The 12,696-nt window shown below is 43.6% G+C and overlaps 1 long non-coding RNA gene across 1 annotated transcript in view; it reads left to right on the top strand.

Moving 5' to 3' along the window:
• The window catches only part of LOC143813382 (uncharacterized), a 67,147-nt gene extending 54,860 nt beyond the window's left edge, over nt 1-12,287 (top strand). Inside the window, exon 4 of the long non-coding RNA XR_013223607.1 lies at nt 12,221-12,287. This is a non-coding gene — a long non-coding RNA (uncharacterized LOC143813382). The remainder of the gene's footprint in view (nt 1-12,220) is intronic.
• The last annotated feature ends 409 nt before the right edge of the window (nt 12,288-12,696 follow it).

The raw sequence follows: 12,696 nt of genomic DNA, 5'->3' as shown, positions 1-12,696 counted from the left end.
CCAGGAAATTCTGGTTATGGCCAGCCCAAATTCTTGGGTTGTTGCCTCCGATGTTCATGCTGATGATTTGGTTTGTGCCTTTCATTTGGCTCGTCCGGATCAGCCTGGGGGCTCTGGCTAGGGTTCGGTGACCCCTCCTCAAGGGGGGGTACTGTTGTGAATTCTGCTCTTGGGCTCCCTCCGGTGGTTGTAAGTGGTAGCGCTGCTGTCTCTGAATCGCAGCATTTATCAGGTGTGTTCACTTTTTGCAATTTTGACTGGGCTATTTAGTCTTGCTTCACCCTTTAGTCAGTGCCAGTTGTCCATTGTTCCTGGAGGATTCACATCCCTGCCTGGTCTCTTCTGCTTTGCAGTTCATTTCAACAAAGATAAGTTCTGGCCTTGATTTTTGCTGTCCACATGCCGTGGCCTTATTGTTCAGTTCTTTTCCATGTTTTTGTCTTGTCCAGCTTGGTCTGTATAAGGATTTGTTTAGCCAAGCTGGTCTCCCTGGAGATGCAGATATACCCTCCATATCTTTAGTTAGCTGTGGAGATTTTGTATTTTCTGTGGTGGATATTTTCTAGTGTTTTATTACTGACTGCATAGTACTCTGTCCTATCCTTTCTATTTAGCTAGAAGTGGCCTCCTTTGCTAAATTCTCATTTCAGTCTGTGTATGTTTACTCCCTCTCCTCTCACAGTCAATATTTGTGGGCGGCTGTCTATCCTTTGGGGATTTTCTCTGAGGCAAGATAGTTTTCCCTTTTCTATCTCTAGGGGTAATTAGTCCTCCTGCTGTGTCGAGATGTCTAGGGAGCGCTAGGTACATTCCACGGCTACTTCTAGTTGCGGTGTTAAGTTCAGGGTCTGCGGTCAGTACAGGTACCACCTTCTCCAGAGTACGTCTCATGCTGCTCTTAGGCCACCAGATCATAACACAAGGGTCTTCAGGTGGATTACCAGTATAATAAAATATTAAAACACCCTGTCTTTATTTCATTAAAATACTTTTAAATAATGTGTGTTTTATTAACCATTTCGTACTATTGGATTAATAATGGATAGGTGTCATAATTGACGCCTCTCCATTATTAATCTGGCTTAATGTCACCTTACAATAGCAAGGTGACATTAACCCTTCATTACCCCATATCCCACCGCTACACGGGAATGGGAAGAGAGAGGCCAAGTGCCAGAATAGGCGCATCTTCCAGATGCGCCTTTTCTGGGGTGGCTGGGGGCAGATGTTTTTAGCCAGGGGGGGGCCAATAACCATGGACCCTCTGTAGGCTATTAATATCTGCCCTCAGTCACTGGCTTTACCACTCTGGCGGAGAAAATTGCACGGGAGCCCACGCCAATTTTTTCCGCGATTTAACCCTTTATTTTACAAGCTACAGCGCCCAAATTTTGCACATACACACTACTAACATTAGTAGTGTGGAATATGCAAAAAAAAAAAAGGGATATGAGATGGTTTACTGTATGTAAACCATGTCTCATATCATGTCGGGTTTGTGAAGGAGAAATGAAAAGCCGGCAATTGAATTACCGGCTTTTAGGATATCTAGCGCTGAATTAAATATAAATACAGTATATATATATATATATATATATATATATACTGTATATATATTTAAACGAACATTTGAGCCGAAAAATCCATTAGATGTTGGTTTTGCAAGCCTGCAAGAAAATCTCACCATACGGATGCCATACGGATGTCACACGGATAATTTGATGCGAGGAAATTGCATACTCGCACTGCACACAGATCACTGTTTTGGAAACATATGTGCGATTCTCGTCCGTGAAAAACGGACCGTTTTTTAATATGTTGTGTGTGTCCCCGGCCTAAAGAGAAAAATCACTTTACCATGTTATATTTATGACTAGATTGTGGCCCGATTCCAACGCATCGGGTATTCTAGAATATGCATGTCCCCGTAGTATATGGACAATGATGATTCCAGAATTCGCGGCAGACTGTGCCCGTCGCTGATTGGTCGAGGTAACCTTTATGACATCATCATCGCCATGGCAACCATTATGACATCTACGTCAATACTGTGCCCGTAGCTGATTGGTCGAGGCAACCTTTATGACATCATCGTCGCCATGGCAACCATTATGACATCTACGTCGATACTGTGCCCGTAGCTGATTGGTCGAGGCCTGGCGGCCTCGACCAATCAGACGCGGGATTTCCAGGACAGACAGACAGACAGACGGAAAAACCCTTAGACAATTATATATATAGATATGCGCCCCCTTTTTCTTTTTATGTCCCACACACCCATATACTTCAATAAGGGTTTATTTATTTTACCACATCCATTCTGACTTGTTTTACAGACTTACTCATCAGTCAGTTTGTGTTTGTTTTTTTTAGTATATAGTGTGTGTAGGTATACTGTAGATATAGTGTGTATAGAGTGTAATAGTGTGTGTATGTATACAGTATATATAGTGTGTGTATATAGAGTATATAAGTGTGTTTTGTTGTGAATTTGGATTCTGGGCTCCCCCGGTGGCTACTGGTGGAATTGAACTTGTGTCATCATCTTCCCTGTTCACCTGTTCTCATCAGATCTGGGTGTCGCTATATAACCTGGCTTCTCTGTTAGTTGCTTGCCGGTCAACAATGTTATCAGAAGCCTCTCTGTGCTTGTTCCTGCTCCCAGACATCTACTAGATAAGTTGGACTTTCGTCCTTGTTTGTTTTTGTTTTTTGGTTCCAGTTCACAGCTGCAGTTTCGTTACTGTGTCTGGAAAGCTCTTGTTTATCAGGAATTGCCACTCTGGTATTATGAGTTAATGCCAGAGTCCTAAAGTAATTTCTGGATGGTGTTTTGTTAGGGTTTTCTACTGACCATGAAAGTGTGCTTTCTGTCTTCTGCTATCTAGAAAGCGGACCTCAAATTTGCTAAAACTATTTTCCTGCTGCGTTTGTTATTTCATCTAAAATCACCGCCAATATATGTGGGGGGCCTCTGTCTCCTTTTTGGGCATTTCTCTAGAGGTGAGTCAGGTCTTATATTTCCCTCTGCTAGCATTATTTAGTTCTCCGGCCGGCGCTGGGCATATAGGGATAAAAAAGTAGGACATGCTACCTGGCTACTTCTAGTTGTGCGGTAGGTTTAGTTCATGGTCAGTACAGTTACCATCTTCCAAGAGCTTGTTCCTATATAGGCTTATGCTAGTTCTCTGGCCATGGAGATCATGACAGTTTGACCGGCCCACTAAAGGGTTAAAATCCTTGGCTGAGAAAGGAGAGAAATAAGAAGTCTGCTGAGAGTTTTTTTTTTTTTTTTTTTTTTGTGCTCTTAATTGGATCACTTGCCAGTCTGTCTATGCTGCAGTCTTTCTTTTTTTTCTCTCTCCTTCTAATCTTTGAATGGCTCTGTGTTCACCTGTCTATAATGGATCTTCAGAGCGTAACTGCAGGTTTGAATAATCTCGCCACGAAAGTACAAAGTTTGCAAGATTTTGTTGTTCATGCTCCGGTATCAGAGCCGAGAATTCCTTTGCCGGAATTCTTCTCAGGGAATAGATCTGGCTTTCAGAATTTTAGAAATAATTGCAAGTTATTTTTGTCCCTGAAATCTCGTTCTGCTGGAGACCCTGCACAGCAGGTTGGGATTGTGATTTCCTTGCTCCGCGGCGACCCTCAAGACTGGGCTTTTTCATTGGCACCAGGGGATCCTGCGTTGCGCAATGTGGATGCGTTTTTTCTGGCCTTGGGGTTGCTCTATGAGGAACCTCATTTGGAACTTCAGGCAGAAAAAACTTTGATGTCCCTATCGCAGGGGCAAGATGAAGCTGAAATTTACTGCCAAAGATTCCGTAAATGGTCTGTGCTTACTCAGTGGAATGAGTGTGCCTTGGCGGCTACTTTCAGAGAGGGTCTCTCTGATGCCATTAAGGATGTTATGGTGGGGTTCCCTGTGCCTGCGGGTCTGAATGAGTCCATGACAATGGCCATTCAGATCGATAGGCGTCTGCGGGAGCGCAAACCAGTGCACCATCTGGCGGTGTCCACTGAGAAGACGCCAGAAAGCATGCAGTGTGATAGAATTCTGTCCAGAAGCGAGCGGCAGAATTTTAGACGGAAAAATGGGTTGTGTTTCTATTGTGGGGATTCTACTCATGTTATATCAGCATGCTCTAAGCGTACTAAAAAGCTTGATAAATCCGTTTCCATTGGCACTTTACAGTCTAAATTTATTTTGTCTGTGACCCTGATTTGCTCTTTGTCATCTATTACCACGGACGCCTATATCGACTCTGGCGCCGCTTTGAGTCTTATGGATTGGTCCTTTGCCAATCGTTGTGGGTATGATTTAGAGCCTTTGGAGACTCTTATTCCTCTGAAGGGGATTGACTCCACCCCATTGGCTAATAATAAACCACAATACTGGACACAAGTAACTATGCGTATTAATCCGGATCACCAGGAGACTATTCGTTTTCTGGTGCTGTATAATCTACATGATGATTTGGTGCTAGGATTGCCATGGCTGCAGTCTCACAACCCAGTCCTTGACTGGAGAGCTATGTCTGTGTTGAGCTGGGGATGTAGGGGGACTCATGGGGACGTACCTTTGGTTTCCATTTCATCATCTATTCCCTCTGAAATCCCTGAGTTCCTGTCTGATTATCGTGACGTCTTTGAAGAACCCAAGCTGGGTTCACTACCTCCGCACCGTGAGTGCGATTGTGCTATAGATTTAATTCCGGGTAGTAAATACCCAAAGGGTCGTTTATTTAATCTGTCTGTGCCTGAACATGCTGCTATGCGAGAATATATAAAGGAGTCCTTGGAAAAGGGACATATTCGTCCATCGTCATCTCCCTTAGGAGCCGGTTTTTTCTTTGTGTCAAAAAAAGACGGCTCTTTGAGACCATGTATTGATTATCGGCTTTTGAATAAAATCACGGTTAAATATCAATACCCATTGCCGTTGCTGACTGATTTGTTTGCTCGCATAAAGGGGGCCAAGTGGTTCTCTAAGATTGATCTCCGTGGGGCGTATAATTTGGTGCGGATCAGGCAGGGGGATGAGTGGAAAACCGCATTTAATACGCCCGAGGGCCACTTTGAGTATTTGGTGATGCCTTTTGGTCTTTCTAATGCCCCTTCAGTCTTCCAGTCCTTTATGCATGATATTTTCCGCGATTTTTTGGATAAATTTATGATAGTGTATCTGGATGATATTCTGATTTTTTCGGATGACTGGGACTCTCATGTTCAGCAAGTTAAGAGGGTTTTTCAGGTTTTGCGGTCTAATTCTCTGTGTGTCAAGGGTTCTAAGTGCGTATTTGGGGTTCAGAGAATTTCCTTTTTGGGATATATTTTTTCTCCCTCTTCCATTGAGATGGATCCTGTCAAGGTTCAAGCTATTTGTGATTGGACGCAGCCCTCTTCTCTTAAAAGTCTTCAGAAATTTTTGGGCTTTGCCAACTTTTATCGTCGATTTATTTCTGGTTTTTCGGATGTCGTTAAGCCATTGACCGATTTGACTAGACAGGGTGCTGATGTTGCTAATTGGTCCCCTGATGCTGTGGAGGCCTTTCAGGAGCTTAAGCGCCGTTTTTCTTCTGCCCCTGTGTTGCGTCAGCCTGATGTGGCTCTTCCTTTTCAGGTTGAGGTCGACGCTTCTGAGATCGGAGCTGGGGCAGTGTTGTCGCAGAAAAGTTCTGACTGCTCCGTGATGAGGCCTTGTGCCTTCTTTTCCCGTAAATTTTCGCCCGCTGAGCGGAATTATGATGTTGGGAATCGGGAGCTTTTGGCCATGAAGTGGGCGTTTGAGGAGTGGCGCCATTGGCTTGAGGGGGCCAGACATCAGGTGGTGGTATTGACTGACCACAAAAATTTGATTTATCTTGAGACCGCCAGGCGCCTGAATCCTAGACAGGCGCGCTGGTCATTATTTTTTTCTCGGTTTAATTTTGTGGTGTCATACCTACCGGGTTCTAAGAATGTTAAGGCGGATGCCCTTTCTAGGAGTTTTGAGCCTGATTCACCCAGCAACTCTGAGCCCACAGGTATCCTTAAGGATGGAGTTATTTTGTCAGCCGTTTCTCCAGACCTGCGGCGGGCCTTGCAGGAGTTTCAGGCGGATAGACCGGATCGTTGTCCGCCTGATAGGCTGTTTGTTCCTGATGATTGGACCAGTAGAGTCATCTCTGAGGTGCATTCTTCTGCATTGGCAGGTCATCCTGGAATTTTTGGTACCAGGGATTTGGTGGCAAGATCCTTCTGGTGGCCTTCCCTGTCACGAGATGTGCGAGGCTTTGTGCAGTCTTGTGACGTTTGTGCTCGGGCCAAGCCTTGTTGTTCTCGGGCTAGTGGATTATTGTTGCCCTTGCCTATTCCTAAGAGGCCTTGGACGCACATCTCGATGGATTTTATTTCAGATCTGCCTGTTTCCCAGAAGATGTCTGTCATCTGGGTGGTGTGTGACCGTTTTTCTAAGATGGTCCATTTGGTTCCCCTGCCCAAATTGCCTTCTTCTTCCGAGTTGGTTCCCCTGTTTTTTCAAAATGTTGTTCGTTTGCATGGTATTCCTGAGAATATCGTTTCTGACAGAGGAACCCAATTTGTGTCTAGATTTTGGCGGGCATTCTGTGCTAGGATGGGCATAGATTTGTCTTTTTCGTCTGCTTTTCACCCTCAGACTAATGGCCAGACTGAGCGGACTAATCAGACCCTGGAGACATATCTGAGGTGTTTTGTGTCTGCTGACCAGGATGATTGGGTTGCTTTTTTGCCATTGGCGGAGTTCGCCCTCAATAATCGGGCCAGCTCTGCCACCTTGGTGTCCCCGTTTTTCTGTAATTCGGGGTTCCATCCTCGATTTTCCTCCGGTCAGGTGGAATCCTCGGATTGTCCTGGAGTGGATGCGGTGGTGGAGAGATTGCATCATATCTGGGGGCAGGTGATGGACAATTTGAAGTTGTCCCAGGAGAAGACTCAGCTTTTTGCCAACCGTCACCGTCGTGTTGGTCCTCGGCTTTGTGTTGGAGATTTGGTGTGGTTGTCTTCTCGTTTTGTCCCTATGAGGGTCTCATCTCCTAAGTTTAAGCCTCGGTTCATCGGTCCGTATAAAATATTGGAGATTCTTAACCCTGTTTCCTTCCGTTTAGACCTCCCTGCATCCTTTTCTATTCATAACGTTTTTCATCGGTCGTTATTGCGCAGGTATGAGGCACCGGTTGTGCCTTCCGTTGAGCCTCCTGCTCCGGTGTTGGTTGAGGGTGAGTTGGAGTACGTTGTGGAGAAAATCCTAGACTCCCGTGTTTCCAGACGGAGACTCCAGTATCTGGTCAAGTGGAAGGGATACGGCCAGGAGGATAATTCTTGGGTCACTGCATCTGATGTTCATGCCTCCGATCTGGTTCGTGCCTTTCATAGGGCCCATCCTGATCGCCCTGGTGGTTCTGGTGAGGGTTCGGTGCCCCCTCCTTGAGGGGGGGGTACTGTTGTGAATTTGGATTCTGGGCTCCCCCGGTGGCTACTGGTGGAATTGAACTTGTGTCATCATCTTCCCTGTTCACCTGTTCTCATCAGATCTGGGTGTCGCTATATAACCTGGCTTCTCTGTTAGTTGCTTGCCGGTCAACAATGTTATCAGAAGCCTCTCTGTGCTTGTTCCTGCTCCCAGACATCTACTAGATAAGTTGGACTTTCGTCCTTGTTTGTTTTTGTTTTTTGGTTCCAGTTCACAGCTGCAGTTTCGTTACTGTGTCTGGAAAGCTCTTGTTTATCAGGAATTGCCACTCTGGTATTATGAGTTAATGCCAGAGTCCTAAAGTAATTTCTGGATGGTGTTTTGTTAGGGTTTTCTACTGACCATGAAAGTGTGCTTTCTGTCTTCTGCTATCTAGAAAGCGGACCTCAAATTTGCTAAAACTATTTTCCTGCTGCGTTTGTTATTTCATCTAAAATCACCGCCAATATATGTGGGGGGCCTCTGTCTCCTTTTTGGGCATTTCTCTAGAGGTGAGTCAGGTCTTATATTTCCCTCTGCTAGCATTATTTAGTTCTCCGGCCGGCGCTGGGCATATAGGGATAAAAAGTAGGACATGCTACCTGGCTACTTCTAGTTGTGCGGTAGGTTTAGTTCATGGTCAGTACAGTTACCATCTTCCAAGAGCTTGTTCCTATATAGGCTTATGCTAGTTCTCTGGCCATGGAGATCATGACAGTGTTTGTATACAGTATGTAGAGTGTATATGTATACAGTACATCATTGCATTTTGGGAGATGCATTGTAGTTTTTATAAACACCATAAAGATATAAAAAGTGTTGAAAAACTTGTAAGTTTCTTAGGGAATGAGATGAAATCTGCAGTAATTTCCCCATTGCTTATTGGGCTTTATGAGGGCTTGTGTTTTTGCTGGACAAGTTATACTTGTGAATGACACCATTTATTTTACCACAACGGACTGGCTGGCTTTTAACCCCTTTCTGACATTAGACGTACTATCCCATCGAGGTGGTATGGGCCTGTATGAACCACCAACAGGATAGTACGTCTAACGCGATTAGCCGCGATCACGGGGGACCGGGGCCGATTGCGGCCAGGTGTCAGCTGATTATTACAGCTGACATCCGGCACTGTGTGCCAGAAGCGGTCACGGACCGCTCCTGACACATTAACCCCGGAACACTGCGATCAAACATGATCGCAACGTTCCGGCGGCATAGGGAAGCATCGCGCAGGGAGGGGGCTCCCTGCGTGCTTCCCTGAGACTCTCGGAACAACACGACGTGATCGCGTTGTTCTGAGCGTCTCCTCCCTGCAGGCCCTGGATCCAAAATGGCCACGGGGCTCCTTCCAGGTCCTGCAGCGAGGTGGCTTTTAAGCGCCTGCTCAGAGCAAGCGCTGGTAAGCGTCCTGCACTGCCTGTCAGATCGCTGATCTGACACAGTGCTTTGCAAAGTGTCAGATCAGCGATCTGACACTATAGCATAATGTCCCACCCTGGGACAAAGTAAAAAAAAAAAATATTTACATGTTTAAAAAAAAAAAAACCTAAATAAAGAAAAAAAAAATATTGTTCCAATAAATACATTTCTTTATCTAAATAAAAAAACAAAATAAAAGTACACATATTTAGTATCACCGCATCCGTAACGACCAGATCTATAAAACTATCCCACTAGTTAACCCCTTCAGTGAACACCGTAAAAAAACGAGGTAAAAAACAACACTTTATCATACCGCCGAACAAAAAGTGGAATAACACGCGATCAAAAAGACGGATATAAATAACCATGGTACCGCTGAAAACGTCATCTTGTGCCTTGCAAAAAACGAGCCGCCATACAGCATCATCAGCGAAAAAATAAAAATGTTATTGTCCTCAGAATAAAACGATGCAAAAATAATTTTTTGTAATGTATAATCGTTTTTATCGTATAAAAGCGCCAAAACAAAAAAAATGATATAAATGAGGTATCGCTGTAATCATTCTGACCCAAAGAATAAAACTTCTTTATTAATTTAACCAAACGTGGAACGGTATAAACGTCCCCTCCCCCCCCCCCCCCAAAAAAAAAAAAAAAAAGAAATTCATGAATAGCTGGTTTTTGGTCATTCTGCTTCACAAAAATCGGAATAAAAAGTGATCAAAAAATGTCACGTGCCTGAAAATGGTACCAATAAAAACGTCAACTCGTCCCGCAAAAAACAAGACCTCGCATGACTGTGGACCAAAATATGGAAAAATTATAGCTCTCAAAATGTGGAGACGCAAAAACTATTTTTTGCAATAAAAAAGCGTCTTAGTGTGACAGCTGCCAATCATAAAAATCCGCTAAAAACCCCCGCTATAAATAGTAAATCAAAACCCCCTTCATCAACCCCTTAGTTAGGGAAAAATAGTTAAAAAAAAAAATGTATTTATTTCCATTTTACCATTAGGGTTAGGGTTGAGGCTAAAGTTAGGGTTGAGGCTAAAGTTAGGGTTAAAGTTAGGGTTAGGGTTGGGGCTAAAGTTAGGGTTAGGATTAGGGGTGTGTCAGGGTTAGGGGTGTGGTTAGGGTTGGGATTAGGGGTTTGTTGGGGTTAGGGGTATGGTTGGGATTAGGGGCGTGTTCAGGTTAGGGGTGTGGTTAGGGTTATGGTTAGGGTTGGGATTAGGGGTGTGTTTGGGTTAGGGTTTCAGTTATAATTGGGGTGTTTCCACTGTTTAGGCACATCAGGGGCTCTCCAAACGCGACATGGCGTCCAATCTCAATTCCAGCCAATTCTGCGTTGAAAAAGTAAAACAGTGCTCCTTCCCTTCCGAGCTCTCCTGTGCGCCCAAACAGGGGTTTACCCCAACATATGGGGTATCAGCATACTCAGGACAAATTGGACAACTTTTGGGGTTTACTTTCGCTTGTTACCCTTGGGAAAATAAAAATTTGGGGGCTAAAATATCATTTTTGTGGGAAAAAAAGATTTTTTATTTTCACGGCTCTGCGTTATAAACTGTAGTGAAACACTTGGGGTTCACAGTTCTCACAACACATCTAGATAAGTTCCTTAGGGGGTCTACTTTCCAAAATGGTGTCACTTGTGGGGGGTCTCAATGTTTAGGCACATCAGGGGCTCTCCAGACATGGCGTCCTATCTCAATTCCAGCCAATTCTGCATTGAAAAGTCAAACGGCACTCCTTCCCTTCCGAGCTCTGCCATGCGCCCAAACAGTGGTTTACCCCCACATATCGGGTATAAGCGTACTCAGGACAAGTTGTCCAACAACTTTTGAGGTCCAATCTCTCCAGTTACCCTTGGTAAAATAAAACAAATTGGAGCTGAAGTAAAGTTTTTGTGAAAAAAAGTTAAATGTTCTTGTTTTGTTTTTTTAAACATTCCAAAAATTCCTGTTAAACACCTGAAGGGGTAATAAACTTGTTGAATGTGGTTTTGAGCACCTTGAGGGGTGCAGTTTTTAGAATGGTGTCACACTTAAGTATTTTCTATCATATAGACCCCTCAAAGTGACTTCAAATGTGATGTGGTCCCCCCAAAAAAAATGGTGTTGTAAAAATGAGAAATTGCTGGTCAATAGTGATGAGCGAATATACTCGTTACCCGAGCATGCTCGGGAAATCTCGAGTAACGAGTATATTCGCTCATCACTACTGGTCAACTTTTAACCCTTATAACTCCCTAACAAAAAAAATGTTGGTTCCAAAATTGTGCTGATGTAAAGTAGAAATGTGGGAATTGTTACTTATTAAGTATTTTGTGTGACATATCTCTGTGATTTAAGGGCATAAAAATTAAAAGTTAGAAAATTGTGAAATTTTCAAAATTTTTGACAAATTTCCATTTTTTTCACAAATAAACGCAGGTAATATCAAAGAAATTTTACCACTATCATGAAGTACAATATGTCACGAGAAAATGTCAGAATCATCAGGATTAGTGATGAGCGAATATACTCGTTACTCGAGATTTCTCGAGCATGCTCGGGGGTCCTCCAAGTATTTTTTAGTGCTTGGAGTTTTAGTTTTTCTTGCCGCAGCTGAATGATTTACATCTGTTCGCCAGCTTAAGTACATGTGGGGATTCCCTAGCAACCAGTCAACCCCCACATGTACTTATGCTGGCTATCCTATTCGCTCATCACTAATCAGGATCAGTTGAAGCGTCTCAGAGTTATAACCTCAAAGGGACAGTGGTCAGAATTGTAAAAATTGGCCCGGTCATTAACGTGTAAACCACCCTTGGGGGTAAAGGGGTTAAAGGATCTCAGTAATGACGGTCATGGAGGCCTTCATCAGTGTCCTGCGATCACTTTACATGGGTGCATATAATGATGCGCCCCAATGCTGACTGTTAATGTTACTGTCAGAGTTTGACTGAGGCATTTCATAAGTTACCAGTCACGGCTGTTAGAGGTATAGGGTGGGCTCACCCTGTGGCTCTGCTCCATACACCCACTGGTGACTTGCATCGTACATGTACAGTGGATGTCGGGAAAGAATAAATCGATGGCGGTTTTATTCACTTGCATGATGCGAGCTCAGTATCTGGCACTTCCATTCATTATGTCGATGACCAGGACAGACTATAAACTGTGCTACTTGTCTACTGTCCCAGAAGATCCCTCATATTTCACAAGTCTTCTGGACTATTTGTGGAGTAAAGTGGGTGTACTCACTATCATGGGATCTCTGGAAATGGAGGAGGTTTATCTTAACTCTTATGCTACCTTGTTTCTATTCATTTTTTAGGCTTCGATCCTTCTTCTCTTGGTTTATCTGCTTCAGAATCTGAAACAGTGAGTATACAAGATCCTCTCCGTACATGTCACCCCCAGGTCTCACCGTCATTCTGTAATCTTCGACCTCCAGTTTTAAGATTGGCATTTCCAGTACGCTAAATTTTTACTAAATTACTAGCTGGTAAAGTTCATGGCAGTCAGTATGAAACAGTTTTGTATGTCTGCTGTTCTGGTTTCTGCATTTGGGCATATAAAACAATATTCCCCCAATGGCAATGTTTTACACCAAGCCCCAAATCTGTATAGTTATTGTTAATATACAGTAGGAAAAAATGCCTAATTGAGAACAATTTGGTTATTTACACTTTGGGATGTACTCACTTTTATGATATACTGTAGGTCCCTAGGATAAATTATCAAATATTTTGTGACTAAAATGTTATTTTAATAACAAATTGTTTGTTATATCTCCACACTCTGTAGGAA

The sequence above is a fragment of the Ranitomeya variabilis genome, chromosome 1 (assembly GCF_051348905.1).
Source record: "Ranitomeya variabilis isolate aRanVar5 chromosome 1, aRanVar5.hap1, whole genome shotgun sequence".
Taxonomy (NCBI): Eukaryota; Metazoa; Chordata; class Amphibia; order Anura; family Dendrobatidae; genus Ranitomeya; species Ranitomeya variabilis.
The sequence above is the reverse complement of the archived record's forward strand: the minus strand, read 5'-3'. Positions and strand labels throughout refer to the sequence as shown.